Below are 19,615 nucleotides of genomic sequence, written 5' to 3'. Positions count from 1 at the left end.
CCTCTGGACAGCCATTTTGATAGGATACAGCAAGGTATTTAAATTGTAGATTATTAACAAGAGCAGGATACAATCAACTGTTGGAGTCAGCCTATGGCTATACAAGTACCAAAATAAGAATAAGACACTAACTCAATAATAATATTTAGCCCTGGGATTCGGTTTCGTTTTCTCAGCCATGCCGGACGCTCCTCTCGGCTGGTCCGGGAGGAAACGACCGGGCACCCTGACCGGGCGGCTGATCCGCAAGGATTAGCCCCCAGGACTCCCAGGGAGGGAGCCAGGGTCCGGGACGCGGCGGGAAGAACTCCCCGAAATCAATGCGGGGGGGAATTGCCCGTTTGTCCCTATGGAGGCCGGCAGATGTGCGCGGCGCCTCGAGTGCCGCCGGGCAACGAGAAACGGCAAGTAAAAGAAACAGGCGGAAGCCTGTAAACAAGCGAATCCCTTCTGTTCTACAAGCGTTTGTGAAGGAGAGGTTGATCTGAAGAAGACTCGCTCTTCCCCTTCGTTGAGTTCCAGAATTTTGTTGGCGCCCCCCCCCTCAAAATGGCAGCAAAGAAGCAAAGTCCCGCTCTCGGTAAGTCAATCTCGGCTACCTTGCAGAAGGGGGAGTCGCTCGAAGAGTTGGTGCGCAGGGCGGTGGTGGAAGCCATAAAACCCTTTGTTGACAAGCTGAACGAAACTGATCAAAGGGTGGGCTTAATTGAAAGCGAGGTGAAAACCATTAAGGCAGCAGCGGGGGGGGCAGAAAAGTCTGCTCTGGAAAGTGCGTCACTTGTGAAGGCTACAAAAAAGGAGCTGAAGTTGGTGGAGAACCAGCTGATCGGGCTACAGGTGGAACGAACGCAGACAATTTTGCGTCTCCAAAACATGAAAGAGGAGGAAAATGAGGATCTGTGGGATTTGGTCTCGGAACTACTGGCGACACCCGCGAGGACGACTAAAGAAGAGGTTAAAAGCGCCATTTTGGAGGTCCGTCGGGCTTCTTCAAAATATGCAACAAAGCGACAGCTGCCTCGTGAGATCATTATTGACTTTTCATCTAAAAAGATTCGGGACACCATCCTATATAACTCATACAATGCGGATTTGGACTTTATGGGTTTGAAAGTCAAGATTTTGAAGGACGTTCCATTTCTAGTCCGGAAACGGCGTTTTAAATATAAAAAGTTTGCAGCTCTTCTGAGGGACCATGGAATAAAGTACAAATGGTTATTCCCGGAAGGAATATGGTTCAGATATAAAGATCAGGCCTATAAGATATTATCAGAAGATCAACTAAAGGATTTTGAGAATAAAAACCCAGAACTCTGCTGCACCAAGAACGAAGAAAAGGAGGAGCCGGAGGGGGGGAGGAGGAGGAGAGCATCGCAACAGCAGTTGCACAGAGAGAACTGCGTCCGGGACCTAGAAGGGGGAGGAAAGTTTAATCAGAATTTGAAATGTTTATTCTCTGTATGATTAACCACTCCATCATTATTCTATGGAGCTATTTTTGTATTATGACAGTATGAAGGGAAACATTGAAGTGTAGTGTTTAGTGTTTGTAGTTCATTCCCCCCCCTTTTCTTTTTCCACCCCCCTTTGTCCCTTCCCTCTCCCCTTTCCTTGTGATAGTCTGGTGTAGTGTTTTGTAGTTATGAAAAATAAAAAAAATTTATTAAAAAAAAATAATAATATTTAGCCCTGGTTCTGATGCAATATTGAATTCACTTCTACATGATCCAGTTCTACACCACGATTATAAAATCAGTAAGGAAGAATGCATGGCTGAGTTCAATGGTATGGATCTTTTCTGTTCCAGTTGACATATTCCACAAAACTAGTAAACTGTAGAGCAATAAATATAGATAAACGTGTATACACCTGAAAACAGAGACACTGCCTGAAAGAGTTTATTAATTTAATTTAATTTAATTTAATTTAATTTAATTTAATTTAATTTAATTTAATTTAATTTATTATATTTATATTCCGCCCTCCCCGCTTTCGCAGGCTCAGGGCGGATAACAAATACAAACATGTTTAAAAACATTTAAAAACATTAAATAATACATTTAAAAATATTTAAAAACATTAAATATAACAATTCATGCTGCATAGTGGTTCATACATGCCTCTGTGTTTGCATAGGGGTGATGGTTTAACCCCCCCTTCATGGGGGGGGCGGGCACTGCCCGGCGTTAGCCATATGCCTAGCGGAATAGCTCTGTCTTACAGGCCCAGCGAAATGCAAGCAAATCTTGCCGGGCCCTTGTCTCGCAAGACAGAGCATTCCACCAGGTCGGGGCCAGGACTGAAAAGGCCCTGGCTCTGGTCGACGCCAGGCGGGCCTCCCTAGGGCCAGGGACACTTAAAAGATGTTTTCCGCCAGAGCGGAGAGTCCTCCGGGGCTCATATGGTGAGAGACGGTCCCTCAGAATTTTTAAACATTCGAATTAATTAAAATGACAATCCAACTTATCACTAAAATATTTATAACGAAACAAAATTTCTACAGGAACTGTTTGTATTGTTTCTAAACATCATTATGTATAATTGAATGTAATCAATGTTATTGAACTACATTTCAGCATTACACTGAGATATAAATAAATGTCTGCTGTTCCATTATTCATGAGTTCCTTAATTGATTTAAAGTTATATATCATTTTGTAGGCTTTTTAATAAAATCATAATGATGTATGTATTAAATAATAAATACATGTAATTTTAATTTGAATACTTCAGTGATATACTATGTTTGACATGTAGTAATATACTATGTTTGACATGTAGTGGTCCTTATTTAGTAAGGACAAGCTTGTTATTCTTGGGACAAGGGGACAATTTTGAAATCCATCCCACCCAGAAAAACTTCATCACTAGGATTCATGAAATGTAAACTTTCTAGGTCTGCTAGAAACTTAGAGATGGTGATATGGGAGTTCTGGTGTCACTTTTGCCTTGATGTCACTTCAAGGGGAAAGTGGAAATGATGTCATATAACTTAAGGAATCACCTGAAACTAGATTCACTGAAATTTTGGTGACATTCGGTGAAAAAACAGATGCTCCAGAAAAATTGTCATTTCTTCCTTCCCTCCTCCCCCCACCCCTGCTGTAGAAAATAATGGGCAGCTATCCAATCCAACAGAAATGAAAATGGAAATTCCTCCAACATAATTTTCCAATACAATTAAACAAACTCCTCACTTCTAACAGAAATGATAAACTTTCACTTTTTGAAATTACAATATGGAATTAAAATAATAATTCACACCCCAGTTCACAAAAGGGCCTGCTAGTTTACTATTAGGTATAGTTGATAATCCACAAAAATCACCATCATGTTGTAAGATCTCTTCCTTTCAAAATGGAATAATCAATTTAAAAAAAAAAAACTTTTGCCATTTGTTAAGTTAAAATCGTGACACTATTGTTTGAGAAAGCCTCACTCATAAAAAAAACTATTGGATCAAAAAAATTACTCCTGAAATTACTTCTGGAACATTTACACCATATTGTAATGATAATAACAAGTGTTACATGCCACATAGGAAGCAGAGTTTAGAAGCATGAGAAACCAATAATTTCAAGCTTCCATATGCTGTGGCTTTTAGGAGGGGCAATATACGGAGATCTCCATCCTCCAACACTACAGTCATTTGGGACACGTTTCAAAGATTCATTCCATTTCTGCACACAGTGATTGTCTATCCTGGTTCTGAATCAGAGATGTGCATATACACAGAACCCTGGAGGATGCATCAAGGAAACTGGGTTACTCTTTGGCTGCTAGGTGGTGGAGGCAGCATATAGTTTACCTCAACCTAAGCCATATACAAATATGGACCCTCACTGAGGATTATCCTGATATCGACATCTAAGGAACCTTCATTCAATACCTCATGAGCTAACCTTTCACTGCCATTTTCCCATCATTTATTAATAATAATTGTCAATAATAATGATTGACATTGGATAAGTAGAAATCACTTTAAAAGTAATATCTCTCTCATTTATCGGTGCAACAATCACATAAAATGGATTATACAATGAACCACGGGCTTACACAAAGCTACCTAGTGAAATTCTGGCAGAAATCTGAACTTGACTTTCTAAAATCCAGTGTCAACACCGTATCCAATCTGTTAGAATGGACAAAGGAATATATAAACATTCAGGCTGTTTACTCTTTTCTTTAGCCTGTTCAGATTCTTTTTAAAAGAACATGTTAACAGTAGCAGCCATTCAGTGAAGTATTAATTTTGAAAGTAGATAAAAGCTTCACTTGTTCTGATTTTTCCCCAAACCCTTTGTCCTTGTGCCATGGCCAACTGTGGCAAGGATATAGGAAACTCAAGGCTGGTAGGAGATCTTAATATTTTAAGACATAAAATCATTAATTTTGCAAAAAGTCAGAAGTTGAAGGAAAATGATCAGTTAAAACCATGTAGTGATGTCTCTATGAAAAAAAGTACCAGGGACTTCTCTTCTGCCTTGTCAGGTTAGCTCTTTGTCAGCAGCCTGAAAGCCTCCCATGCAGGGACAAAGCTTTCAAAGAGCATTTAAAAGAGGAAGTAAGTGCTGCTCTGGTTTTTATGCTTCCTCTGCAAAGGTGCAGTAGAGACAGAAATAAAAATATCATGTGTGATATAGAGTTGCTGGTTTTAAATAACTAGGATCATGTCTATTATTTTTTCTAAATTTTAGTAGTCATTGTTTGCAGGAGACAAAAATACCTTGAAGACTGCCATCACAGTGCTTAAATTGCATGGCCTTTTCTATGCAGAAGGCATGGCTTTTTCAGCTACAGTATAATGAAAAGTAAAGTCATACCCTGTGCTTGCCATTGGAGCAGAAGCATCCAGTAGGGATGTGCACCTTAAAAAAAATGGTATTCTTCAGATTCAGATTTTGGGAAGGGCAAAAATATCAGTATCTAATGGTATTTTTCAGGTCCCCAGTTCCATTTTGGTATTCAGGTTAAGGTCTTTCCAAGAATCCTGGATTCCAGAATTATTTGGGTTCAATTATTCCCTATGGGAGGGATGTTTCCAGGGGTTTTTTGACAAATTAAAACAAAATGGTAGAGGAGCTCATGTAATCTGTCCACTAAAGTTCCCTACACATGTCTTAACAAGGTGCCCACAACCATTCTACTTGCAGAGCTGCAAACTTTGAGCAAAAAGCAACCCAGCCCACACAAAGGAGGTATGGAAAGAGAAGTAGCCAGCCAGACTCACAGCTCTGCCAGGCCCTGTGTTTAGCTTGCCTATCCAGGAGATATCCTCTCTGGGCTGCGCAAGACTTCTGCCAGTTGAGAGCCATCTTCCACAGGCCAGGTGACACTTGTCTGATTGGAAGGAGAAATGCCACTGCCTGGGAAAGTCAGAGAATCAAAGAGAAACAATATGCCTCCTGAAGATGACTGTAAGCACCTGAATGTGAAAATATAAATGTTTGGGAGACAGGGGAGACGGGTTGTAATGCCTAAGAATCCTGGATTTCTGTAATTGTTTTTGGAAACCACATTAATTACTAGAGATGTGCAAAACAGAACATAAAAGCTGAAAATATACCCCAAAATCAGTGGTTCCACTTATTAGAGCAGCTTCCAGAATGGTGAAACAAATTTGAGAAAAATTTGTGTGTTACAGTTCGGCAGTGCAGACAGGCAGGCACTGGGCAGGAGTGGCAGAAGCAAACTGATCCCATTATTAGAAGCTACTGATTGCATCTACTCCCCCCTCCCCTCTCCACCTATATATCTGACCAGTTTCTTCTTACCCTCCATGCATCTGACTAAGAGAACTGCGATTCTCGAAAGCTTATGCTACAGTAAAGTTGGTTAGTCTTAAAGGTGCTACTGGACTCTTTTCCACATTGTGCATGAATGCATTTTTTGTTCAGCACCTCTCATCAATGGCATTGGCATTGAGTGGCTCCAATTTACAAAAGACTTCCTTTGCACCGGTGAGGGGAGCAGGAGACAGCACAGTGCCATTGAGGTTGCCTTGCCATTCCTTTCTGTGCACTTTTATGCACAATGCAAAGAAAGGCTGGCAAGCAACATTCATGCAGCCATGCACATGTGGGATTGAGAAGGGAGGGGTCTCCTCCAGCCACTGGGTCCCCAACTGCTGCAAAGGCTCGTGTAATGCAAATTAGCATGAAAATTGGAAATAATAAACAGTTATTAAAGGAGAACAGCACCAAGGAGGACCCAGGCACGTGTGAACTGGGTTACCCATTCAGTGCCCTTTTGCTGCTGTTTCTGCCGCTGAAGGAAGAATTCACCCTTCATTGTGGAAGTTTAACTACAAAGCACACCACCCCCTGAAAAGAACAATGTGTGCATGCACAGCCATCCAACACTCACCTTGACACCTTTCCCAAACATTCTTTGGAGTCCATAAATGCCGAACCCTGTTGTGTGTGTACTCAAACTTTAAGGATTGATGATTTGGAGGGAAGTGATTTTGGTGCCATTAAGTGCAAAAACAGCTGCTCCAAAACCTTATTTCCTCATACCTCTTTGAAAAGTATAGCATCTGTGTATGCATGCACAGACAACACCTACCTTGTGCTCATGTGCAACTGGATAAAATGCATGATTACAAAAATCTAAAGAGATTAGAACTGAACTGTCAGACCAATAATGGAACATAGTTCATTCTGAATCCCTGGATCTGAAACTGAATCAGTAATTTCCTCAGTACTCACCTCTAGAAATTACCTGAAATAGCTATTTTCATGTATATATTCTGCTTGGGAATTCTGGAATGTGCACCCCTAGCAGCCTGCACTTCTCTACTTTTTTAAAAAAATGTTAGAAACATTACAGTTCATCTCTCTGGGACTTATAAATATAGTCTGGCATTTACAGGAATATCTGAGGGTTACCCTGCATCTTGGTCCACCCCTAGGTAACTCAGTGGTTCCTGGCCCTGTTTTTAGTACTCATATCAAAGCAAAGGGGAGAAGTCCTGGCATTGTAGCACTTCTGTACTGGGAGCCATGCAAGCACTTTTCATTTTACTAAAATATGGAGTAATAAAGGACTCATATAGCTAATAGAAAAAATTAGAGCAAAAGATTCATAGAGGAACGTGTCTGTGACATAAAACACGAAACTCTAATCCTGCTGACCCTAAAATAAAATCCCAATTGAAGAGTGCTAAAGTGTGATGCCTGAAGGCTAAAACCCAAACCCAGTTACCAGAATCTGTCTTTGACATGACATGACATTGGTATTCTTTGTAGTTTAATCTTTCCAGAGCAGTTTTTTTAAAAGCTGTTTTAAATGTCTTCCTTTTAGGCATATTGACACAGTGCTGTCTGCTCTGATGTTGCTCCCACCCATTTAATAAATTAGAGATACTCTACCATTAAAATTCACTCAAAGGATATATAAATTACAACAGGAAATGTCTAAATTAAATATTTTCTATGATATATTAAACCCAGGTCATGTTCAGGCTAGAAAGAAGGTTTTCATTTACCTACCAGAAAATGAATCTTTTAGTCCACCCACACAAAATGTTAAGGTGTTGATACTAAAGGATAGCTAGATGACAGTCTTATATAACCTCTGGTCTTTAATAGCTTGCACAGGTGTAAAAAGCTTGAATGCTGAGAGTCTTATTTACACCACAGTCATAAACAGGAATAACAGTCAATCTATCTTTTCAAGACAGCCTGAAAACTACAGTCTGGTGTCAGAAGGCATAAAATTATTATCTGGGAATTATGCTGACTGACAGGCAGCCAGCACAAGGCAATTGGGCCTAGAGTTGTCAGGTCCCTGGAGTTCAAACCTGGGGAAAGGGGGATTGGAGGGTGCAGCAGGAGGAACTTACCTTGCGTGAGTGCAAAGCATGTGAAAAGGAAACGCTCTAGAGCTCATCAAATTAGCCCTGTGCAGAGGCCTTCATTTCCTGCCTTCACTTCTTGTCACTCCAGGAATGATTTGATGAGCTCCAGAGCTCTTCCTTGTTGCACCTGGAATCATGTCATTCCAAGCATGACAAGGAAGAGCTCTGGAACAGAGATGGGCACGAACAGAAAAAAAAATGAACCTGATGTTCGTTGTTCATTGCCATCCATGAACAGGGACTCACGAATAACAACGGACATGGCCCTGTTCACGACTATGTCCATGGTTGGATGTTCATGGGGGCCAGCAGGCTCTCCTCCAGCCATCATCCAAGTCAAGATCCCTACTGCACCACTCCCAGAAACCTGACCTGAGCAGGCACCAGGAAAGGTACCAATAATAAATAATAGCTTGGCCCCAGAGCCTGGCAGCAGCCCTGGAACTTGAAGGAGTAGATCCCTATCCCACCACACACAAAGAAAATTCAAGCTCTAATGCACTCTATCAAAATGCCAACAGCAGCTGTCTCTCCCTCTCCAAAGCCAAAGCTGGGAGCCCCCTTTCCCCCTGGTCTTTGTTCCCTTGTAACAAATTTGGAGCCCCACACTTGAAAGGATGACCTGCCTATCAAACTAAATTGGGCTTAGATTGGGGTTTCCAGGGCAACAGCAGGAGTTCAGACAGAGTTCAGACATTCCCTGCCTAAGTTGCCAAGGGAATTGATTGCAGGTGCCAGACTGTCTGGCTTGACAAACAGCAACAAACAGCAACGAACGAGGCTTGCAACGATCACCTGTTTGTTTAGAATGGGGCCTCATGAACAGTTTGTTCGTGAACAGCAGATTGGGCTGTTCATGGCTTTTTTTTTGTTCGAATTGGTATTCGTGCCCATCTCTACTCTGGAATTCCCAGGCCCGTTCTCCATGCATTTTACCCCTGCCAGGTGAATGGTGGCGGGGGGTGGAGGTTGGGAGTGGGAGATTCCTCATTCCCGATGGGATACTGGTAACCCTAACTGGTCCCAGCCTGTTGGCTGACACTGCACAACTAGGCCTGCCCTAGTGGCCACTGCCAGCACTACATAAGTAGGTCATGGTTTTACCAGGTAGATGCTGTCAGAGGAGGGAAAGAGGGAAAGCTGAAGACATGGGAACAGATAAAGGTAGGTGGCTGGTGTGTGAGAAGGAGAAAGAGAAGCAGGAAAGGAGAGAAGCTATCAGAGTTTTCAGGAAAGGAAAGGAAATAATGGAGGACAGGGAAATGATAGGCCTCATGCAAGTGCTTGTGAGTGCTCAGTTTATAGAGGATTATTGCTATTTTTTACTGGGTGGTTTCTCAGATGGAAATTAGAATTTGTACCACTGTCATGATCTCACTGCAAACACCAACACTTCCAAGGAACAACAGTCTCTTAATTATCCTCCTTAGATATAGCCTTTAAAAAATTAATCAATACATTAGATGAAAAACAGTCAGGATTGCCATCAACATCTGTTTTACTTTAGACCAGCTTTTAAGATTTTTTCATGAAAAGTGCTCTTGCATGATTCAACAGCAAGAATTTCTGTCAGAAGATTTGCAAGTGAAATAATTTACACCATTAGCTGTTATTTGGCTTTAAACATTATTTTTCTTAGATACCTACCATTCCATGATGCAAACTGGGAATTTTACTCAGCATATTTCCCACCCATAGCTGGAACCAACCATCTAAACAAAGTCCAATTTTGTCTCTCTCCTCCCTATCTTTCCCTCCCAGACTTAAATCATTCTGTGGTCTCCCTCCCCAGTTCTAGTTCCATCTGCTGTTTCCTTGCCACAGCAGTGATTGCATCAAAAGTTATGGGGCATCCCACTCAATTCTCTTTCAAACCAGAATTCAGAATAGTTGTTCCGCATGACATGGTCCACATGTTAAACCTACCATTAGAAGTATTACAGTCCGTAAAGTTATAGGCAAATAATTTCCTGTCCCCTAAAAATAATTCCATTATTTTTGAGATGAAAGACTCACACCTCTCAGGCCTCTGTGTATATTGGTCTCTGCATTGTGTCCTGTGCATGGTGGAAGAGAGGAGTACAGTCCTGCTCCTCTGACAGAAAGTGGATTAGCATGTGGTAAATATAAGTGATCTTGAATTAAAAGTGATGTACATTTGTTCTTTTGATTCTTGATCTGTGCAATCTTTGGGAAAGGGGTCCAGATACAAAATTTTTAAAAGGGCCATAATTTTTAACAGAAAAATTAAAATTATTGCAGTTGAGCATAGCATTTAAGAAAGCTGCTCCCTCATGCCTGAGTGGTTTGGTTTTTTAGTCTCTAATCGTCACCTCTATCTACACTGAAAAATGGACTGGATAGATGAATAGAAGGTACAAATGTAAATATTTTAATCACGTCTGACAAGAAGTATTTGTAGAATAAAAATAATCTATGGCAATAGGAGCTGTGTCAGTTAAATTTTAATAAATTTGACTCTTCTAGTTTATCTTAGGGTATCTTCTGGAATATTGGCAAATGAATAAGAGGGAAATACTTTAATTTGCAGTTGGTGAATCAGTAAAACAGAGTAACCATCTTTATCCCTAGTTACTCTTTAAACCAGGTTTTCCCAGTATAGTACCTTGGGAACCATGGTGCCTGCCAGCACTTTTCCTGATGCCTGCTGAGCTTTTCTAGGCTATTATAAGGCTGCCTATATCAGCTGCCTTCATTCAAACAAAAGGATTTTCCACTGTAATAACAGCCACAGCTACTCGAGGATCAGGAGGAGTGCTAAGCACCTGTTTTTTCCTTAGTCTGTTGGTGGTTCCATTTCCCTTTCAGGCTTTCCTTCTTTTTACTTTTTTTACTCCATCCCTCTCATAATTGGCTTTCTGTCATTTCTTTTGCAAAACGAGGAGGAGGTATTGCATTTGGCTTTGCCTCCTGTGGCAGTCATTTGCAGGGCGGTGCTTACCACCCCCTCTCAAAATTCCAAAGGTGCTCACAAGCTGGAAAATGTTGGGGACCCCTGCTCAACATAACACATAATAGTCTAATATTTTTAAAAACCCAAACAAGCAGAGCTTCCATCTATCTATATTTTTTCCTTCTCTCCAATGATGGGGTGGTGTTGCTAGGCAACCCCGGTAAGCATGCTACTCAGTAAATAATGAACCACGATTCTCTGACAGTGAGTACAAAAATACTTCATTTTTGTTTGTACACATTTCTCCTCCATTTCTGCACACCCATAAAAAAGTAGAAATAATGAAACCCTATTAACAAATATACTCCAGGTTTGCAAATCCACTTGACATTTAGATAGTAGTATTTACCACCTCCTGGTCAATACAAAACACAATACAAAAAGCTTCTTATTGGTGCTTCCTCCTTTTAGAAAACATTTGTCATATTGTTATTTCAAATTTAGATACAGATCTAACTTGATATTATTTTTTCCTTCCAAAAACATATTGCTCTGGTATCTCATTTGCAATACAGAGAAATGCTCATAGGAAGTTTACCATCCCCACCCCCCATCCCCTCAGTATCATTACCATTAAGTGATATAAGGCAACCTCTTACTGAGATTAACTGTCTCTGACACAAATAGAGAAGATGGGTTAAACTAAGGCTTTATAAATTATATTAATGTATAAATTTCTGGTAAACTCTTTACTAGAGATGGGCACAATCCGCATTACGATCGAAAAAAACCCACAATACTGGCGATCATGCGATCATGACCCAGCGGATTGTTATCGTCCATGGCCAATGATCCAGCGATCAGGAGGGGCCTGGATCAGGGAGATCGGGCTCGGATTGGGGATCCAGACACTCAGGCGCCAGCAATCTATTCCCCTGGCAACGGAGTCAGGGGGTTGCCTGAGCTCTGTTTGCCCTCCTTCTGTCACCCTGGAAACTCGAATGGAAGCCCAGCTTTCCTTGATCAGCAGGGATTCCTTCCAACCACGGAGCAGCAAAGCAGTCACCAGTTGGGAGAAGAGACCCAGGGGAGGGAGGGGGAAGGGGGTGTTCTGTAGCCATGGGCACTCCAATCTCATCCCTGCAAACCCTGATAGGCAGCTCTGACGGCCAAACATAGATGGCCAAACACAAACACAGATGCCGCCAGCATCACCCACCGTTCCTGTATTGCTGGGAACAGCGGGGCGCCCCTCCACTTTTGCCTCCACGATCCACGATTCACGGATCGGGAATGGGAGATGCTCGGTGTGGGTCATTAAATCGGAATCATCGCCGGTGCCGATCCACAATCAGTTTGATCATTAATTTTTTTTTATCATGCCCATCTCTACTCTTTACCTTCCCTCAGACACTGCCCAATGGGTTCACCAGCATTTGTAATTACATGCTGGCTCTAAGCACAGAGCAATAACATGGCCCCTCTTTCCTTATCCTTGTTACACACCTAACTGTGCCAAGAGACCATTCTCCTATGCAAATCAGCATGAAGGTTCAGGGCATGTAGCAGTGAAAATGTTCCCTCCCATTACACTTGGCCAGAAAACCTGAAATGCCCGGTGTGGTTAGCTCCTTATCTTACAATTCCTCCAGGTGTTTGTGGATCTAATTAACATAGCATCCAGCCCACACTAAACACATTATGTTAGTTAGGGTCTATCAGTCTACTCTGATCAGCACTCTTCCATACAGTGTGAAAGAGATAGAAAAAAATAACTCTTTCCTAACCAGGTCAGTGCTAGGCTGCCTTTGGGGCGCAAAGTGCCTAAGCAGAGGCTTGGCCATTGTGCTGGCAGGAAAGAGTTTGGGAATAGGGAGCAGGCCGGTGAGCACCCCTGTTGGCAATTCCCCATTGGTGGGGAAATGGGGGTCTGACAGGATTGGAGGGTATGCATATCAGCTACCACCACCTGGCAGACTGCCTTCAGGGAACCCCAGGTAAAAGTTCTTCCCTCATGCTGTATGGCTGGAGGATTTAGGAGCTTGGAACAGGGGGGGAACCCTTTGCCTGGCCAGCCGGGTCGATGCCATTATGGAATGTCTTACACTTGGGGTAATGGGGCTCACCCAGACAGGCCAAGGCGGAGGTCCAGGGTTGACCATGTGGCTTGGCCTGTACTGCAAGTTGGCCTTGGCCGCAGTTAATAGTTAGTGGTTAATGACTGTTATATTCAATAAAGCAGCCCTTAACTCCAACCTTGTGTCTGTCTCCTTCTTCCAACTGAGGGGGCAATGCGGCCCCTTCCCGGCAGCTGCAATACGGCTTAAGCTGGGGGCTTTACTTTGCCCCCACAGAAGGAGAAGGGGGCAGTACCTCCTTTCCATCTGGGGAGTTTGGGCAGGGGGAGTGTAGAGCCGCAGGCCTTATTGGACTGCTCCACCTTCCTCCCTGCTGGCAGTTGCAACACGCAATCGGCCCACCCTCCTCACCCTGTTTCCGTGCAGGATTAGCTGGCTGCTGTGTCAAGAGCCAGGTAGGAATTTTTTGCCTTTTTGCTCCAAATTGGCAAAGGAGGAGATGTTTTTTCACCTACCTTTTACTGTTAGCAATGGTTTGAGGAATTGGCCAGGGTGGTGCCACGTAGTAGTACCAGGAGCAGGAGGGAGTTTGGGAATAGGGAGCAGGCCGGTGAGCACCCCCATTGGCAATCTCCCGTTGGTGGGGAAATAGGGATATGACAGGATTGGAGGGTATGCTTTACGGCTACCACCACCTAGCAGACCGTCTTCAGGGAACCCCAGGTACAAGGTCTTCCTTCATGCTGTACAGCTGTGGATTTAGGAGCTAGGTACAGGGGGAGACCTTTGCCTGGCCAGTCAGGTTGATCCCATTATGGAATGGCTTACACCTGGGGCACTGGGGCTCGCTCAGACAGGATAAGGCAGAGGTCCAGGGTTGACCCCATGGCTCAGCCTGTACTGCAAGTTGGCCTTGGCCACAGTTAATAGTTAGTAGTTAATGATTGTCTTATGTTCAATGAAGCGGCCCTTAACTCCAATCTTGTGTCTGTCTCCTTCTTCCATCTGAGGGGGCAAAGGTGGGATATAAATAAAATAAATATCTCCACAATAAAGCACACAACTGAAGATGAGTAGAGACTTCTCCACAGGGCTCACTGTCTGCATTTTAACCAAGGCTTGTTACTGATTGATTAGCAGGGGTGTAGGAGATGGCCCCTACATCTCAGTGTCCTCCTGTTTTCAAGATTTATAGCTTGTCTGGTGAATCAATGACTAGAGATGGGCACGATCGGCATTACAATAGAAAAATACCCACGATAATGGTGTTCACACGATCAGGACCCGGCGGATCGGTGCCGTCCACGGCGACTGATCCAGCGGTTGGGGGGGGGGCCTTGATCGGGGCTTGATCTGGCAATCGGTATCTGATCAGGGATCCAGTCACTCCTGCGCCAGCAATCTATTCCCCTGGCAACGGATCCAGGGGAATGCTTGAGCTGAGTTTGCCCTCCTTCTGTCGCCCTGGAAACCCAAATGGAAGCCCACCTTTCCTTGATCAGCAGGGCTTCCTTCCAACCATGGAGCAGCAATGCACTCACCAGTTGGGAGAAGACAGCCAGGGGAGGGAGGGGGAAGGGGGTGTTCTGTAGCCATGGGCACTCCAAACATTTTTTGCTTTTTTAAAAAATGGGGCTTTGTAGGAGGAATGGCTGTTTTTCTGTCTGTCACTCTCTGTTTTTAACCTGCTTTTAAAACACTGTATTTTGTGGGAAAACCTCATTCTCGGCTCTGTGTGTGTGTTTAAAATATGCTTTTGGAAGACTGGCTGCTTGCTTTTAAAATCGGGTGGGAAGGAATGGAGGATTCTGTCCCTGTTTTTTTTTTTTTAAAGCTGGCTGAAACATGTTGACGGGGTCTCTCTCTCTCTCTCTCTCTATTTGGAGAGGCAGGGACGGGTTAAAAACTCCCCCCCCCTGCTCTAAGTGTGTATGTGTGAATGTCCCCTCCCTGAGGGGAGGCAGCTCGTTGCCAGGTTAAAAACTCCCCCCCCCCTCTGCTCTAAGTGTGTGTGAACATCCCCTCCCTGAGGGGAGGCAGCTCTTCGCCGGGTTAAAAACCTTTTTCCCCTCTGTTTTAAGTGTGTGTGTGTGTGTGTGTGTGTGTGTGTGTGTGTGTGTGTGTGTGTGTGTGTGTGTGTGTGTGTGTGTGAACGTCCCCTCCCTGAGGGGAGGCAGCTCGTCACCGCCTCCCTGTGCCTGCCGGGCCCAGTGGTCACCACCACCACCCACCTTCCCACATAGCTGGGAACAGCGGGGCACCCCTCCGCTTTGGCCTCCCTGATTTCAGATCCACGGATCGGAAACAGGAGATGATCGGTGTGGATCGGTGATTTGGGGTCGTCGCCGGTGCCGATCCCCAATCAGCTTGATCAGTAATTTTTTGGGGGATCATGCCCACCTCTACCAATGGCTATTGCAGCCAGAAAGTGGAGAAGCATGGAAGAAAATTCGCCACAAAGCATGCAAGCTAAATAACACCTGATACTGGTAACATAAAAAGATGGAAGGAGTGTGGCTGAATAAGATGAAAAGGGGATTGGCAAAGTCCCGTGACAGAGTGGGGCAAAATAAAGTTAGCTGAAGAAGGTACATTGATCTATGCACCAATGATTCTCATTAGCTGTTAGACTGGACTGTTGCCTGGTACTATTCTTTCTCCTGGGAATCCAAATGGCCAGAGATTGAACTTGTAATCCATATTGTAAAAAATCAAATTTTCAACCAAGCATTGCATGTGCCTGTAAAGAAATTATTCCATATTTGTGGGGGAAAACAATAACTTTGAGAACATGTCTCCACATGCTACTAATTTACTACTTCTTTTATAACTCAAGGTTTGGGGAGGGTGTGTGTGTAGAATCAGCTCCTTTGATTTCAAATAAATTTCTATGTGCTCATGAATTTATAGAAAGGTATTATATATTGCTGCCTAAACTGTGCATAATAGACTATAAGCCTTTTCAAGAATGCTCAGTGACAGCTTTTCGTACCCCAATGTTTGTAAAACATATTCATTTAATGTTATTTCTCCTGCATTGATTTAGGATCAATTTTTCCCCTCATAAATGAAATACACCTTACTGGTGAATTTGCAGGAGAGATCATAAATGTCATTCTTTACCCCAGGCTGATGTTTGTAAAGTGTTTTAACCCTTTGCCCCTAATATGTGTTTTATTTTTTTTAAAAACAGCCAATAAAGCAAATAAATCAAATTTGGGCTCTTTTTAATTTGTCATTATTTTGAGCTGCTTAAGCATTCCTAACTTTATAATATGAAAAACAGTTGTTTAAAAATTCCATCTTGAATCTAGAAGCCTCATGAAAACATTAATTTTGGCCAAAAAATGCTTATAAAGCTGTTTTTTGAAATTGATAGACTTCTGTTCTCAGAAGTGAAAAAGGATTTCTTTAAGAATTTTTTCTTTCACTCATAAAAATCTCTTATGTACAAAGCATTTTTTTCTTCCTGCAAAGAATGGGATCCCACTATATGGAATGATGGTGTTAGTGTCTGCATTATGGCATTTTTTTTTCATTTATTACTCAGGCTTTACTGACAATCATGCCCACTTTTTAAATCAAGTTGCATTTTTGAAATGCCAGATGTAGAAATCTGATGTACTTGTAGCATGTTTATAAGGATGGATTGAGAAAATGAAGAATTTGTATGTATGAAGCCAATATAGATATTTTCTTAATGCAAAGCCTGACACTGTGCTAATGCTATCAATCCTCATCAGCTCTCCAGAGTAACAAAAATATGACTTGGGATGAGAAGTATAATGATCATAAATCTCAATTACATGCACATTACACTTTAGACACAACCTTAAAATTATATACTGTGACATTTTTAAAAAATCAGTAGAACTCTATCAAAGAAAGTGATTTGAGTGTTACAGTCTAGGAGGATTAAACTAAGAGAAGTGCTATTTCCTTGTGTTGGATTGGTAGATTTTAATATGAACAACACTTACTCAAAAACAGGTTATGATCTGGATGTCAATGTGTGATAGTTTAGGTTGAAATTCAATGTACTGTTAGGCACATCAGAAACCAATGAGAGTTAAGCGTAGTTAACTATGCTAGCTGAGGATTGTAGTTTGGCAGCTCAAACACAAGAATCTAGTTGCAAACAGAGGGCTCTACTTCTTTGGTTGTTTTACCAGCTAGCTACTTACATTATCCAAATTCTTTCTACCAAAAAGTCCTAGAGTAGGAAGGGGCAATGGTTGGTTTGAGGAAACCAGTGAGTCACCATGGGCTTCCCAGCTGGTGCTCAGCTTACCCCTAGTCTAAAAATGCTAGCTATTTTCTTCCATGTGTTTTAAGCAAGAGACAGTTTGTCCATGGTGTGGGAGTTATCACAGTATGGTTCCTTCCAATACAGGGGGGATAATATGAGCATAGAAGGATCCCAGATTATGGGTTCTCCCTACACGAGTGCTACCTTTCCTAGAAAATGGACTGACACTGACAGGGAGTAGCTGTAGATCAAGTACCTCCCACATTTCCCATATGACCCAGGGGCCTCTCATATTAACTGAGCAATATGAAAAGAAATTTGAGTTTCAGCAGCTCCCACCTCGAAAGATATAAAGAGCCGCAGGTCTTTGGTGAGTAAAAGCTGATGGAAGTTCTTCTGACAATGTAGCAGCCGAGTTACATTTTTAAAAAGTCAGTGGAAAAGATTTCTTTGTGCATTTCAGTTCAAGAAAATGGAAGGAGAGGATGATAATGTGCAGGATTTTATTTGTAGTCCTCATTTCACGTGCAGGCTGTTCTTGCTCATCTTATCTGAATGCCACTTTCACAGGAGCTCCCTTTGTGTGATTGCATCTGCAAGTGATTCCAGAGGGCAGAGCACCAATTCATCTGTTTTTGCTGCAAGAAAAAGTACTGTAGGCTCCTTTGAATTGCCAATTTGCATTTCTTTAAGGTGTGAGAAAGTGTCAAAATCTACATTTCAATGAATAGATGTGAGGGAAACTAGGATACTTTTAACAGTTGAGGAGGAATTGATATCGAATGCATGAATGTATTCACATGAACCAAATTGAAATGTGACTGTGCAAACAAGTGCATGGAAAAGGGGGGGGTAGTTGAGCATCCCTAGGTACTTAATAATGTGTGTTTCTACCCTAAGGCGGCTACTCAGGGCTTCAGGGGAAGGGAAAAACCATTAGTGTTAGTGTTTGCTTTTGCATCATAAGTGGGGCCTGGGCACAGCATCAGTACAGTGTACAGATTATGGGAATCTTTGCATCATACAAAGTCATTCTTAAATAATTTGACCTATTCCATCACCCAAATCTTTCTTCTAAAGATATTAAATTTAGTTTACATGGTGAATCCCAAAAAATGTGGCATCTTTAAAATTCTTCCTTTTCCTAATCACCCATCATAGTCTGCTTTCAATTATAACTCATATACTACATGGCTGTTATTCCCACTGATCTATTCATAATAGCCCTCAACTTTCTCCTGAGCACTGAGAATTAGAGCTCAATGTTGTTTAAGAATCATGCAAATTACAATTTTTCAATGTTCTATATGTTTTGTATTAGAATTGGAGATTGCTTTTAAAATTCAAACGGTTGGCAGACAGGCAAGAATGCTCTGGATATAATCTTGGATAATGGGAATGTCTGTGAAACAGCTTCTACACATTTGCCACATAGACATAGCACACTGCAAGTGTGTTCTGATAAAATATGTGTGAGCTTTAGTAAACAGAACAGCCTACTAACCAAGAATAGTTTATTTATACAGAATGTGCCAAAGTGTACTTGAAGCCCTGGAGCTATCAGCATCCTGTCCAGACACAAGGCTGTCTAAGTATGATTTTGTAAATACATACTGTATCTGAGGATGTGGAATGTTTTATCTGAAGTTTATTCAGACAATAAAATAAGAGATGACATGTGATTCCCTCATGCAGTTGGAGAAGAGAATGAGTAGGAGCAAGGAAAACAGGGTCTATGAACTATTCTCAAAAATGTCATCTGATAACCAAGAAAAGTCCTTTCCTATTTATGAAGTTCGCAGGTGAAAGTAGACTATATTTGCCTGAGCTATTGATTGTTACGTTGGCATAAAACTTACATTTTTCTAGTGATGCAATCAAAAACGCTCTTCTGTGTTTTTGGTGGGGGTTGGAGTTGCATTGAATTAATAGTGGGAAGAATGACATTCTGAATTTAATCACAGTACAACACTTTCCTGGAACTAAGACTCATTGACTAGACTTCAGTATGATTCTGAGTAGACCTGCTAAGGATTGGACTATTGGTGTTGTAGTCTCACATAAGCACATAAGTAAGTACACAAGAACAGGAGGAAGGAGCATTGCAATGATGCAAATGTTATCATTTTTGACATCGGCAGGAATGAGCAAACATCTCATTTCTATTTTATCTTTGCCACTGGTTTTGAATCTCTGAATTCCATTGCTGGTTTTGAAGACTGACTTCATTGCAAAGTTTCACAAATGTAACAAAATTTTCTTTCCTTCCTCCTCTGCAGCTCACTGAGAGTCTGTAAATGCTACTTCTGGGAGACAAGGGACCTTCACAAGCATGAGGTAACAGGATGTATGAAGTGCAGAGGGGTACTGGCAAAAAAATTTTCCACTGGTGTCAGTGCCTCTTCTCAGCAGAACATGAACTTGTTGTATGGTTTTTATTTATTTTATTTTATTTTATTTATGTATTTATTTTGACTTATATCCTGCTCTCCCCACGAATGGGCTCAGGGCGG

This window comes from Eublepharis macularius, chromosome 1 (genome assembly GCF_028583425.1).
Source record: "Eublepharis macularius isolate TG4126 chromosome 1, MPM_Emac_v1.0, whole genome shotgun sequence".
Classification (NCBI taxonomy): Eukaryota; Metazoa; Chordata; class Lepidosauria; order Squamata; family Eublepharidae; genus Eublepharis; species Eublepharis macularius.
Note: the sequence above shows the minus strand (reverse complement) of the source record.